General features: G+C 41.1%; 1 protein-coding gene across 2 annotated transcripts in view; it reads left to right on the top strand.

Moving 5' to 3' along the window:
• Positions 1–7,007, top strand: part of LOC132640864 (WD repeat-containing protein 26 homolog) — a 28,825-nt gene extending 21,818 nt beyond the window's left edge. For both annotated transcript variants that reach the window (XM_060357664.1, XM_060357661.1), the window contains one exon: positions 6,721–7,007. The gene's annotated coding sequence lies outside the window, so the exon portion shown is untranslated. The remainder of the gene's footprint in view (positions 1–6,720) is intronic.
• The last annotated feature ends 8,352 nt before the right edge of the window (positions 7,008–15,359 follow it).

Raw genomic sequence — 15,359 nt, 5'->3', positions numbered from 1 at the left:
CTTTTGAATGTACCATAACTTTTTTCTCTGTCATATATTTAGACCTACTTTATTCCTTTATTACTTAGGTTTCCACATTCAATTTGATAAATATAGTTGTTAGAGGTTGTGCGTCCACCAAAGAGTATATGGAGGGACCTGGTTGTGTACTAGTTCCCTTATGCAGTGTAGTATGTAAATGACAGAGGATGTTACTGTGGAAAACTCCTTGCTCAAGGGATTAAAAATCACAACCTAACCCAGTAGGATTTTAACTCTACTACACGATCAACTTCCAATTACAACCTATTGCAAACTAGGAATTAACTCTCATAATCCCCAACCCTTACAATAGTTGCAACCTAGGAACTAACTCTCATAGTCCCTCCACTCTTACAATACACCGATTGTAAGCACCTCCACTTGACTAACTCTAGTCAAGGAAGCTAATACACCTAGACTAAATCTAGCCGAGTGTACCGCTCAAAAGCTTGTGGAGACACTTCCAACAAACACACTTTGAGAATTTAAATCACCTAAAAATAACTTCTAAACAAGAAGAGTAGGTTTACAGTTTAAGCACAGACGAATAGAGACTCACAACAGTGTAAAGAACTTAGACTAAAACTTGTGTATGGATCAGGTTCTTCAACTTGTTGGTGACTTTGTTAATGAGAGATCTTGAGAACTTGTGTCGGCAGCTTTGCACGATTTAGATTAGGTTTTCAAGTCTATCAAATATGTTGTCAGCATGTTGTATATATAGTGGGAGCATGTGAGGTGAATAGAGACCACTCATTCAATATTAGCCAGCTCGACTACTGTACTTGTGTGCAGTGAGTAGCTCGGCTTTACAGTTGTCTCTGCTTGCCGTGCAAGATGCACAGAGAGCTCACAGACCAGGTCTATATCTGGTTCTGAATTAGTTTGACAATCATCAAAACAAAAAGCACTTGGACATATCAATTTTTCCTTTTTGATGATGACAAACTTATAGACTATGTTCCCCCTGAGGACCAGCTTCCCACTTGTTCCCCCCGCGAAGCAGGCCATCATTGTCAAGGCACCTGCAATATGTTAGCAACATAATACCATTTCCTCTGTGAATATAAACATCACATATCAATCTTTCCCCTTTGATTTTAGCATTTCTTCCCTCTTTGAATCACAGTCACGGCAACACATCAACACATATCTTCCCCCTTTAACAATAAAAAAAAGGGGATAGACCACAACCAATAAGAGGTACGCGCAATAGTGCACGAGAAAAAAAAAGTAATAGCCCAAAAATAGATAGTAGTTCAAACACTGCAAACATATGTTAAATAAACTAGTATTGTGCTAGTCAGAAAGAGAAAAGTCAGACATGGGAGGGGAGGACAGGGACTGGAGGGAAATGCTAGGGACTGATTACTGGGGATGATCCAGATCGTGAAGAATTTTGTCAATTTTCTCAATGTGTGCACCCCTGATCCTTGAGCAGTTGGTTCCTAATATCTTCCACCTTAACTTTCAACTGATCCTTCAGAAGAGTGTTCTCAGCCTTCAGCTGCTGGATTTCTGCATTGGCTGACTTTAGTATTTCAGTTAGAATAGGAATGGTGGAATCCGCTCCTTCAGCCACACATTCACAGTTTTTCAAAGTAGCTTTGGAGAGCAAATTCTCTTTGGTTCCTAAGGTAGCTTTTCTGGTTCTTACATTGAAATGCCCAAACACCTTTGTCAAGAGAAAGCCATAAGGAAGACTAGGCTCATCTTCCCCCGTGCTCACTGCATTGATCATATGTTTGATCATGATAGCTGGCAGATTGATTGGTTCAAAGGTTGATAGTGCTTCCATGAGCACCAGATGTTTCGTAGTGACACTGCCATTCGCTCCAACTCTCGGTATGAGTACCTTGTCCACAAATTAAAAAAATCAGTTGGTAGGTAGGCGCAAGCTCTTTTTTGGAGAGTTTTCCTGGGAAGACTGACATTCCATCCTTGATGATCGCATTTTTGAAGGAGGTGGACATCTTTTCAGTCACATCCCTCAGCCCCTTCAGCTTTTACTCCTAAGATTTCGGATATTACTAATTCGGTCAAAACAAACTCTGTCATGTTCATTGTTAGAATCAGAGTATTGTCATCAAGATGACGTAGATTTGTAAACAGTTCAATCACTTCAGCTTCAAACATACATGGAGCCGACGGAGTAAGAAGATGAGTCGAATCTTGAAATTCCACTATCTCCAACAGTTCTTTCATCCCATTCTCCTCTCCTAGGTTTACATCAATCATTATTCCAAAGAGAATCTTTTGTGTTTGGAGATGTCCCTCTCTCAGTCCACTTCCATGTCTCTTAGAGGCACTTGGTACTTTACTTGTACTTATCCTCCTCTTCTTTTGAGAAGCAGACTCTCCTCCGATCTCCTTCTCTCCTCCTGTCTTTCTCTTTGATTTCCTTTTCTTGTTTTATCTTGAGGCACCTGGTGCTTCAGCACAGATGGGGCACCAGGTTTTCTTCTCAAGGTGGGAGACGGGTAAGACATCAGCAGGTTTTTCTTCCCTGTTAAGATCTTCGATCTGTTGTCCTGCAGGGCTGTCGATGTTGGCTGTTTTCACTTTAACCTTTTCACTTCTGTCATCTGATTCTCTCGAAGAAGAGTCTGGCGATAGCAGGTATACATCTGCATCACTTCTCATGAGGTTGAAAAGTTTTCTTTGGTCAAGGAAACTAGATAGGGATGTAGATTTTCTCAAAACTAAGTCTACTAGTTTCTGGAGGGACGAGTATGGGGGATTTTGGAATTGGTTCAGTGGTACTTTGGTTAGAGGAGATTGAGTGCTCTGAGGATGATGGTTTGGAGACCATTTTGATTTGGTTTGAAAAGGGTTTTGTGATGCTTGTACTTGAGTTGGTTCAGACAACCTTTTACGGTATCTGAGATGGCGTTTTAGGACATGTGTAATAGGAGGGACAGATTGGTTCAGAAGTGAAGCGTCAATTGGAAGGTTTAAGGTTTGAATTTTGAATTAGGAGACGCTTGACTGACTTGGCACTTAAGTAGCTCAGAACATATAAAAATACTGAAAGGACTACTAACCTGAGTCATAAAGAGACTGGGTGTCTGGACAATTTTGATGGTGTTGAGCAACAATTCTGAAAACTTGTTCACATGCTGTCCTGTACCGTGTATATACCCCTTCTCCTGTCACATTCACCTTTTAATCCAGTATTTGCATGTTCTGCTTCATCATTCTATTCATCTTCCTTTCTTACTTTTGCCTGGAGTAACTTTGAATTCTGAACTGTAGCATCTGACATTGAGATGTGTCCTTTCCTTTAGATACCAAGGGCACACATCTTGTTGTGAAGGCCTTGAAGAGAGACCTCTTTGACTAACCCATGAGATTTTTCCTGTCCCTGTTTGTCAACATAATTGACAGCTTCCTTTCTTCTATCTCTCTTCAGCCTGCACACGATGTCAGTGATTGGATTTGAGAATCCAAACCAGCTTAGGTCCCTTGTAGTTATAGAAGGGATGAATCAAGCTCCTTTTAGCCCATGTGGGTAGCACTTCTTTTCTCCCTTCTCGAGATCCTCTCTTTTGAGGACCTATTCCTTTCGTTCATTTTTTAGAACATTTTTTCTGAGGACCAGTTCCTCCTATTTTGACTCCCTTTTTGACAAAGTCTTTGTTCCTTTGAAAAACCTCTATCCCTGCTTTACATCCCTCCATGTAGTGTCCTAGTTTCCCACAGTGAGTGCACAACCAATTTTTAGTTGTGGAGACATACTTGTTGTGTGGATTATAGGTCATTTTCTTTATGTTAAAACCAATCCCTTCTTTTTCATCTCCTTTACTCCTGTACATGGAGGCAGTCACATCTGAGCACCAGGTCCAATTGAGAGCTTTGTCGAGATCAAACTTGACCCTATTCAAATCCTTTTCTAGTAACTCATTCTTCTCAATCTCAGCAATGAGGCTTAGTTTTGCTATATTTAACTTCTTTTCAGGCACGTTTCATTTGCTTCACCTTTTCCCTTGAACGACATTTTCACCCCTTCTTTCACTTGGCTTTCCAACAAAATGATTTGTTGGTTTGTCTCATGGATTTGTTTCTTCATTTCTCCAGAGGATATATGCAGGTCGTCCCTTTCTTGCTCTATGTAATGACCTGTTTGATCGTTATAGTTCTTTTGACACTTTCGCCCGCTCCCGAGCATTGATTAGCTCCCTTTTGACCCGAGGGGACCGTTGACACGCTTCCCGAGGTATCTAGATTGGATTCGGGCAACTTTGGAAAAAATATAGACTTGAAGTGAAAAAGGGTTGACCCGAAGTTGACTTTTGGACAAACGAACCTTTTTTGAAATTCTGTCAATTTCGAGAGGTCCGGATAGTCATTTAGAACTTGTGTGTGCGTTTGGTTCGGTTCCCAATGCATTCAGATGCATTTCGGGACGTTGGATGGGAAATAGGAATTAAGGCATCGGTGGTTGACTCGGTCAAAGAGAACTCTGTTGGAAATTTTGAGGCCACAGGTGCATTTGTAGCGCGTTTTTATGTGGGAATAAGTATCTGGTATGAGATCAGATGGTCTCGGGAGTTAGTCGAAAAATCGGATCGAAGGAAAATATTAGGCTAAAGTTTCTGGTGTCTGGTGCCCGCTTTAGCGGCACCAGCACCGCAACGGAGGCATCGCTGGGGTGGTGAACCTGCCGCTAAAACGGTACGAGGCATTTAGGGTTGACCGCTAAAGCGGTCAGGTGGCCGCTGGGGCGGTTACAGTACCGCTGTAGCCGGTGACGAGCAGTTAAACCCATTAAATGAGTCTTAAATGAGTCTTAGACCTTCATTATTTCATATCTTGATATTGGAGCTTGGGAAAGCTGTTCTTGGAGACAAATTGAAGGAATTTTTGGAGGTAAAACTTTGTCTAATCCTTTACTCCTCTTTAATCACAATCATTTTAGATTTTCCCCTTCCCTTTTCAATCCCTTAGAAATGGAATTTGAAGGGTTTTGGGAGATTTTTCCCTAAGATTATACATGATAAATTGATGATGTTAATGTTAAATTATGATGTATCTGAGCTTAGTAAGCCCATATCTTCCACTTTTAACATTGAATTTCGGATTTGGAGAATTAGGGTTCATACCCAATTTGGGGTTTTTTTACTTGAAATCAGATTTGGGATAATTCTTGAATTAAATCAACAATTAATGATTGAGTTATGATTCCCTAGTACTTAATTTGGTATTTTACCCACCAATTTCCCTTTTCGCCCTTGTAGGCCTATTTCCCCAATTTCTAGGGTTAAAATGGACCTAATTGATATCATAGCAATATTAGTATCATTCTCCATGATTTCTAATTTGGAATTCGATTATGCTTAGACTACTTCGGTTCTGAGCTTTAGAGGAAGGGCAAGGCGATAGAGTGACTTGTTGGTGTTGCGGTTCGGCAGTCCAGGTAGGTTATGGCTTACCTCTAGTGAGACTATACATAGCGAATCACATATTTAGAAACAATGACGGAGACAGCATGCGAACCTTCGGGTATGAAGTTGGGTTGGATATTTCCTTAGGTTGGGCCCTGATATGTGTTGGGACTAGCCACCCGTTATGTGTGTTTATTGTTCCATTTTAATGGTTGATGCTACGAGTAGTGGTAAATATCAGAATCTGTGTTACTATCTTAACTGAGGTATGGTTGACGTACTTGTTGTTGGTACTAGTAATATTGATATATTTTTGGCATACCCTGGATGGTATTGTGATATGATACATAGATGGCGTACCCCTTCGTGGTACTTGTGATATTGAACTTGATTGTTGATACTTGATGTACACATTGCACTCATTCTCATACATTCATGATGCATGGCCGATACCCGGTGATGATCCGGTATCGTTGATTGAGTAAATTGATATTTGATAAACTCCTTATTTGAGTAATTGCAAAGGCCGATGTCCAAAGATCCATTCCGGAATAGTTGATTGTATGAAACTGATGTTTGCTAAATTCTTTTACTTGAGTGATTGTGAGAAGGCCGATGTCTGAGGTTCAATTCCGGAATCGTTGATAAGTGCATTGCATACATTCCTCATATTCATGATGCATGGCCGATAGCCGGTAATTATCCAGTATCGTTGATTGAGCGACTCTTTTACTTGAGTGATTGTGAGAGGTCGATGACCGACGATCTATTCCGGCATCGTTGTTACATGGCCGATTCAGATGTTATTACGGAATCATTGTTAGTGCATGGGCTCCGCGGGTCCCAGAGTGGTGCCGGTGAGACTCCCCCTATGAGCAATTAGCCAGGGTCCCGTTTGTCTGTTGGGCAAAGCTCCGGGACGGGCGGCACTTAGACTTCGCGAGTCGTACTGGGTTGTGCTACCGAAACGTCGATATTTTCGTCCGGAGTACATGTGTACACCTCATTTGCATGACATTATATCTCATCCATTCCATTATAGCATTGCATTGCATTGGCTTGATTTTGATTTGTAGTGATTGATTGTGATGATTGGATTGGATATATATATTTCGGACTTGGTGTGCTTGGGTTTAGAGGCTTTACGTAGGCGATGACGAACACTTGGTTGTGATCTTATTATCTTATACTTGTTGGATTCCTTGCTATCTACTTATTTTCTAAATTGTGTTATCTATGCTTGGTCGGCCGATGATGCCTACTGGTACTGTTGTTTGTACTGACCTGCACTTGCTGCATTCTTTTATGAATGCAGAATATCAGGTTGGATCTACTTCTCTGACTCGTGGCTGATCGACTCTTCAGCTTCCACTTGAGTTTTCCAGGGTGAGCATGGCGTCCACTGACCTCGGGGACTCTTCTATTACTTATGTCTGACTTTCCATTCAGAGACATGATTTGAGACTACTTATGTATTATTATTCAGACCTTTAGTATTCAGATTTAGATGCTCTTGTATGACCAAACTAGATACTGGGGTGGATTTCATTTACTTCCGCACTTGTTAACATTATATTATATTGTGAGACTTACGTTATTTTACTTTCTTCCACTATTTTCTATTATTGTGAATGTTGAGTTAAGGGTTCGCCTATTGAGGTGGGAAAGGTAGGTGCTCGCATGACCTAGGCTGAAATGAGTCGTGACAAGTTGGTATCAGAGCCCTAGGTTACCCGGTCTTTAATACAAGAGCGTATCTAGTAGAGTCTCGTGGATCGGTACGATGAGCTCCGTACTTATCTGCGGGAGGCTACGGGACATTTAGGAAATCTCACCTTATTTCTTTCCATCGTGCTACTTTATTCAAATTGGTATCTGGAAAGACCAAATTGGTATCTGCCTCTTATCTCTTCTCTCACAGATGGTGAGGACTCGAGCTACTATGGCCCGAGGTCAGGTGCCAGAGCCCGCAGCTACGGCTGGCACCCAAGGGCGAGCGACAGCTAGAGGGTGTGGCAGAGTGAGAAGCCGCGGAGCTGCCCTAGCCAGGGGTAGAGCTCCGACGGTGGGCGAGCGACGAGAGAGGTCTCCATCTCTCGAGCCCGAGTATTAGTCGGGTAGAAACCAGACCGTAGAGGATGGCATGGCCCCAGCATGGACACAGCTTGAGGTTACTTCTGACTAGGCTGTGCATGACACTATGGCCAGGATCCTACTTCACCTTGATGCCCAGCAGGCGGCCGCTGGTGTTACTACTCCCGGCAGGGGTTCACAGACTGGGGTTGGGGCGCAGACCCCTGAGCAGCGACCCACACGGGTAGCACATCCCGCCGCAGCTATGGCTCCCCACATTGATGCTATACCCGCCCCTGGGGAGGATATTAGGCCCATGGATGGCGCTGTTATGACTGTTGCAGATCAGGACCTGGTGGGGAGGTTCAGGAAGTTAGAGTCACCGAGGTTCGATGGTACTTCATCTGAGGATGCCTATGAGTTTATTCTGGATATGCATTAGCTGCTGCACCGTATGGGGATAGTGGAGACCCACAGCGTTGATTATGTGTCCTACCAGTTTCGCGGCGACGCGAAGACGTGGTGGAGGTATTTCGTGGCGTGCAGACTTGAGGGTTCTCCCCCTTTGACTTGGACTCAGTTCTACCGGGCCTTCCTTGAGAAGTATGTGCCCTGGTCCTTGAGAGAGGCTCGTAGGGAGCAGTTTTTACACCTTGAGCAGAGGGGCATGTCCTTGGAGTTTTATGTGACCCGTTTCCTCTACTTGGCCTGATATTCTACTTCGTTGATCCCTACTGAGGCCAATAGGATTAGACGTTTTGTGGGAGGACTAGTGGGCTCTCTACAGATTCCTTGTCTTCAGATGGAGTGTACGGGGGCTTCCTTCCAGTCCATTATTGAGCATACTTCTATGGTTGAGGGCGCCAAGGCTCGTACTTTTAGTGGTGATGACAAGAGGCCACGTCAGACTGGCAGTTTTGGGGGTTCTGGTGCGAGGGGCGCCGATCAGTTTTCGAGGCCACCTCGGCCCTATTCCGGTCATCCCGTGCATTCAGCATTACCGGCTTCCTCCAGTGAGCCGCCTAGATAGAGAGCTCTTAAGAGTTCGTTCTCTAGACTAGTGGACCTTGCTGCTTCATTCGTGTCTTCAATTTCCGTGTTTCAGCATTCGACTCCTCTTACTTGTTTCTCTTGTGGAGAGGTTGGGCATGTTGCCAGGAGATGTCCTCGGCCTAGGCAGGATTATCAGCCGCCGAGGACTCCTGTATCATCGTTGGCCGAGGAGGGACTTCTCATCGAGGCGGTGCTCAATCAGGCTGTGGTACTTCCCATGGTTCTAGAGGTGGTACTTCGAGTGCGAGAGGAGGATCCCAGACTGGGCGTGGTGGAGCCCATTGTTACTTATTTCCTGGTAGGCCCGAGGCAGAGGCCTCTGATGATGTGATCTCAGGTACCATTTCTGTCCGTCATAGAGCAGCATCTGTGTTATTTGATCCTGGTTCCACTTATTCGTATGTATCTGCATTGCATGCCATTGGTTGGGATTTACCCTGTGATAGCATAGATATACCTGTTCATGTGTCTACTCCAGTCGGAGATTCTGTGGTTGTTAATCGAGTCTACTGGTCTTGTTTAGTTACTTTTATGGGGTATGACACCTGGGTAGATTTGATGATTCTAGATATAGTGCACTTTGATATTATATTGGCTATGTCCTGGCTTTCTCCTTATCATGCGATCTTGGACTGTCACGCCAAGACAGTTACTTTAGCCATGCCGGGCATCCCTAAGCTTGAGTGGAGAGGTACTCCTAGTCCTGCTCCGAAGAAGATTATTTCCTTCCTTCGGGCGAAAAAGTTAGTAAGTAAGGGGTGTTTAGCGTATTTGGCGCATGTTCGTGATACGACTGTTGCATCTCCATCCCTTGAGTCTATTCCTATTGTGAGCGAATTCGTGGAGTGACTAAGATGTACCGTGACTTGAGACAGCACTATTGGTGGCGCCGTATGAAAAGGGATATAGTTGATTTTGTGGCTAAGTGTGGAAATTGTCAACATGTATAGTATGAACACCAGCGACCCGGTGGGGTGTTTCAGAGGAGGCCCATTCCCAATTGGAAGTGGGAAAGGATTACCATGGATTTTTTTCACGGGTCTGCCGAAGACCCTTGGCAAGTTTGATTCTATTTGGGTGATAGTGGATCGATTGACTACAGGTTTCTTATACCGCGGAGAAGTTAGCCAAAATGTATATTCGGGATATTGTGAGATTACATGGGATCCCTATTTCTGTTGTATCTGATCGGGGTACTATCTTCACTTTTTGATTCTGGAGAGGATTTCATGATGAGTTGGGTACTCGATTGGACTTTAGTACAACTTTCTATCCCCAGACCGATAGCTAGTCCGAGTGGACCATTCAGGTGCTCCAGGACATGTTGAGAGCGTGTGGTATTAACTTTATTGACTTTGGTGGTCATTGGGATCAGCACCTGCCCTTGGTGGAGTTTGCATACAACAACAGTTATCATTCGAGTATTGGTATGGCGCCTTTTGAGGCCTTATATGGCAGGAGGTGTAGATCTCCGATCGGTTGGTTCGATGGTTTCGAGGCTCGACCTGGGAGCACAGATCTATTGAGAGAGTCCCTTGATAGAGTGAGAGTTATTCAGGCCCGACTCGTGGCATCTCAGAGCCGGTAGAAGATGTATGCGGACCGGAAGGTTCGGGATTTGAAGTTTGCTATTGGTGATCAGGTTCTATTGAAAGTTTCACCCATGAAGGGTATTATGAGGTTTGGTAAGAGGGGCAAGTTGAGCCCTAAATACATTGGCCCATTTGAGATTGTGGATTGTATCGGTGATGTAACTTATGAGTTAGCATTGCCGCCAGGCTTGGCGGGAGTTCACCCGATTTTCTATGTTTCGATGCTGAAGAAATACCATGACTGTCACGACCCAGCCTCGTGGGCCATGACTAGTGTCCGAGCTGGACACTCATACGTACCTGTCAACATTATTTGGCCGATGCTATAGGCCATCGACTAATTACATCGCATCATATTTACATATGCAAGCCGATGAGGCTGCCACTATACATGTTGCTATACTATGCAAGTCGACAAGGCTGCCATTACATATCAAAACATTACACAAGCCGACAAGGCTGCCACTACGAAACAATAGCACAAGCAAGACGACAAAGCTGCTACAACAATATGACAATGTATGCAAGCCGGCAAGGCTGCTACAGCGATAGAACACGCATAATGATCATATACACAACTGACCACATCGGAATACAACCCACATACATGTCTACAGACCTCTAAGAGTATCAACAGTAACATATGACGGGACAGGGCCCCGCCGTACCCCTGAATAGACACATATATACAACAGGAGAATCTGTACCAAAAAGCTAGGCTCCAGGACAAGGGAGCACTCCAAGATAGATAAATAGGACTCCTAAGCTGGTGGATTACCAACGTGAGCATCTGTACCTGCGGGCATGAACGCAGCCCCCCGAAGAAAGGGGGTCAGTACGGAATATGTACTGAGCATGTAAAGCATAAATACAATAAACAGGATCATACTAAAGTGAGGAGTACAGAAAACCAGTACAATAACCAGAAAACCACAAGGCTTACCTTTGAATCATAAATCATGGTGTCAATATCAGACTTAACTCATTATGAAACTTAATGTCACCATTAGAGAATCATCTTGTTCATATGCATATGTATAACGTGTCCCAACACTCTAGTGAGGGACTCGGTAAATAAAATCATATCATCATCATGTAAAATCATATCATCATCATGTATATATATAACGTGTCCCGACCCTCTAGTGAGGGACTCGGTGAATAAGATCATCATGTGCCATCCTGGCCGCCATCCCCATATCATCATATCATCATGTCATCATATCATCATATCATCATATACATATATATAACGTGTCCCGACCCTCTAGTGAGGGACTCGGTGAATAATGCAGTGGATTTGTGCACGAAAACATGTCCTGGCCCGGGACTTAGTGAAAGACATATTGAGACTTGCACGAGTGGAGTAGTGAGCAACCATATGCAATTTAAAACATTTTCAAAGACTCAAAGGAATAATCAACACGAGCTATCATTTAAAAATCAGGACAATAGTCATATTAAATACCTTTCGAATGTCACACGGAACATATCAAATAACTCTCAAATGTCATCATAAAGTATATCAAAAGGGCTTAGAAATCATAGTCATATGTCAATAAAATATGAAACATCTTATAGAAGTCCGAGTATTAGTTATCATAGAATTCCCAAGAATAGGAGCATGTATATATCGACCATTATACGATGTATAGAAAACTGAAGAGGGAGGCTCAATCACTTGAAAATGGTAATATCAAGAAGTGAATAAGAATCATAAATGTCACTCAAACTTATGAATGGAATTACTCCAAAGTTCATATCATTCATCACTTACATCTGAGACATGCCAAAAGAAGGAAGGGACAGCTTTACATACCTCGCCGCTTACTTACTCATCCTATGTCTCATTTCTTGAACCTGCAAGTCTATATCCCAAAGCGATATGCTCAAATCAGTCCGTAGGGATTAACTTTAACTCACATTAACTTAACAAATGATTTAATGAATCCCCTGTATAATTCATTCCAACCAAACTTCATATCATTTCCGCGTCACAAATAAAGACTTCAACAATGTCATCACATAAATTCTATGGAAATAGAACAATAACTCACTTCATAACTCTATAGAATTCGGCCCACGTCTCACTAATCTCATACCATCTACAAATAATACCAAATATGCCAACAATTAAATTAGGATACTCTTTCAAACCAATCCTTAATTACTTAGAAATCTAACAATATTCAGGCAACATCTTCTCTAAAAACATAATAATCCTCGTGATTCCAACTTAGCCAAAATATCAATCACTATACCAATAACAACAATACCAATAATTTCATATCAACTAAAATTAAATTCATTCTTAAATTACCTCCAAAACATCCCACATGATAGTAATAACAAGTTATCCGACTTCCCGCAATTAATTTCGTAGTTCCCGTCTCACAATTTAACTAGGACCCGGACGAATTTAAATATATCTAGTAGAGGAGAATTCTTACCTTATATTCCAAGAAATAATCTTCTTCCACCTTACTTCACTACGAAGAAAACCCGGATTCAACCTTGGAAAAATCGAACCGAACTTAAAAAAAACTGAACCGAAGTGTTCGGTGCACACATTCGAATAACTGAAAACCGAAGAACTGAAATGAAGTTTGAGAAAACCGAACCGAAGAACCGAATGCCTACCCCTAGTTCCGGCCCAATCCATACCATAAACAGCTAATATGACATGATACTCTTTGTGTATATATGATATCCACCCTACATATACCAAGCATACATGGAGTGTATACCTTATATACCCACTGGTATATCATGCCACCCTACTTCGAAAAAAAAAAAAATTAAGGATAAGAGATGTTGATATAGGAACCTTATTGATTCACATCATCATCTAATATTCATTGAATATACTGAGATATATGGGGATCTTCTCCTTGTATATTCACAATATACAAGGTATACACACCACCATACATCTAACACATGTATTCAATGTAAACAGAGTTTCATCTAATCCTTAGAAAGGCACACAAAGGCTGTCAAAACACAGAACATCCCATTACACATATCATTTTTTATCCAATCACACACAAAAACAGGTCATGGTCCTCGTGATGTCAAGTTACAATTAAATCTCAAGTATATATAGTCTAGCAAGCAGTTTCATATTCAACCAAGTGTCCAACCAAAAATTTGGGGGTGGTGGAAGTGCGGGGTAGTGGGGTGGGATTGGTGGTGGAAGGTGGAGTGCGGGGGTCGGTGGTTTGGGGTGGGGTTTGATGGCTTGGGGAATGGATGGTGTATTTTTATTAATCAGCAAAATGTTTTCCTCAAATTTTTATGGAAAACATTTTCCATGAACCAAATAAGAGAAAATAGGAAATGTTTTCTGTCATACCAAACACACCCTTTATTTGTTTAAACTTGATATCTAGTCAAATTGTCCCTAACCAATTGAAACAAGAGAGAGTGGGGGTGTCAATGGTACGGTTCGGGCGATTGTTTTATAAAATTTATACCGTACCAATTTTTTGGTTATTTCATTTTGTAGAACCAAAAATAGACTTTTCGAAACCGTCCCGTCATGTCGGTTTTCTTTTCGGCATCGGTACGATTCGGTAAGTTTCAATTTTTTTTTATATAAAAAAGAAAAAAAAATCATGTTATAGTCACTAGTAAAAGTTAAGACACAATATCATGCATATTTCTATTGGACTTTGACAAAAACTCTCTAGATATTTTTCCTGATTAAAAGGTGATCGAATCAAGAAAACATAAAGACTACAAGAATAGATATTGATCCCACTATTTTTACGGTAATGTAAAATAATGTTAAGCAAAAATGAAAAATATATTTTAGATCGCACGAGGGGAACAAATCAATCAAGATGAGATTCAAGAACCGAGACTACTAAGATTGAGTATCCAATAAGAGAATTTAAAATCATACGAGAGGAAAGATATCTAATACTTTGTAGTTTTCTATTCAAGATTGTTGAAATACCTTGTAGCTTACTAGTTACTACTCGAGATGCCAGAACTAATTTAATTTCAATAGGAGTAATATAATAGGTTTCGGAGTTGAAACTTTAGGTGTTAATTATGTTGCCGGCTTGTAGTCATTTTATCATCCCAAACCCAAGGCGAAATTTTTAATATTTTATTATATTTAAATTTAATATATAAAATCTATTTTACATATATAAACTTATTCGTTTCGATTCGGTATTTTTTCGGTTTATTTTTATAAAATCAAAAGCCTGTCTAATTATTTGATACCGTTATAAATTTATATAAAAATCATAAATTTTGATAAAAGAAACCTAAAAATCAGTTCGATACACTATAGTCGAGTTTTGGGTTAAACTTGTCCCTTATCTATGAGAGTAGGTTCATTTTAGTCCCTCAAATATTATCCTGAGCATATTTGATCCCTTATCTATGGGAGTAGGTTCATTTTGGTCCCTTAAATATAACACTAAGTATATTTAATCCCTTAACTATGCTAAAGTGGGGCACTTTTGGTTCCCCTAATAGAACCCGTTTAAAAAGTAACGGTACTAAATCTATGTGATACTCATGTGACTCGTAAAAGGCTAAACCCATCGGATAAAATGCAATGCAGAGTAATGACATTTCTCTAAAAAATGCAACTCATATAAGATATTAGCAAAGCAACTCATAATATTTGGATCATGTGGTTGGTAACCAACTCTTAAACGGTAATCTGGCAGTACACATGGAACCGTTCCACTTATTTTAGAAGCATGTGAATATAAAGTTTTTTTTTTGTTAAATATTAAAAAATCAAAATTCTTTTTAACAACTGTTATAAATTATCTTAATTTGCATTTAGAAGCATGTGAATGCAAATTTCAATATATTAGATAAAGTTTCTGCCTGTTTTAAAGAATGAGTTTAGTATTTTTGTCCAATGGGTTTAGCCTCTTATAAGTCACGTGAGTGTCACATTGGTTTAGCACTGTTACTTTTTAAACGGATTCTATTAGGGGAACCACAAGTGTCTCACTTTAACATAGTTAAGAGATTAAATATGCTTAGCGTTTCTATGGGAGTAAATATGCTCAGGGTAGTATTTGAGGGACCAAAATGAACCTAATCCCATAGATAAGGGATCAAATATGCTCAGGGTAGTATTTGAGGGATCAAAATGAACCTACTCCCATAAATAAGGGACAATTTTAAACCAAACCTCCACTATAGTCCGATCAGTTAAGTCGGTTTATTGAAATCACACCCCTAATTAATTATGCCAAGG

This window comes from Lycium barbarum, chromosome 5, assembly GCF_019175385.1.
Source record: "Lycium barbarum isolate Lr01 chromosome 5, ASM1917538v2, whole genome shotgun sequence".
Lineage (NCBI taxonomy): Eukaryota > Viridiplantae > Streptophyta > Magnoliopsida > Solanales > Solanaceae > Lycium > Lycium barbarum.
Note: the sequence above shows the minus strand (reverse complement) of the source record. Positions and strands in the feature narration are given on the sequence as shown.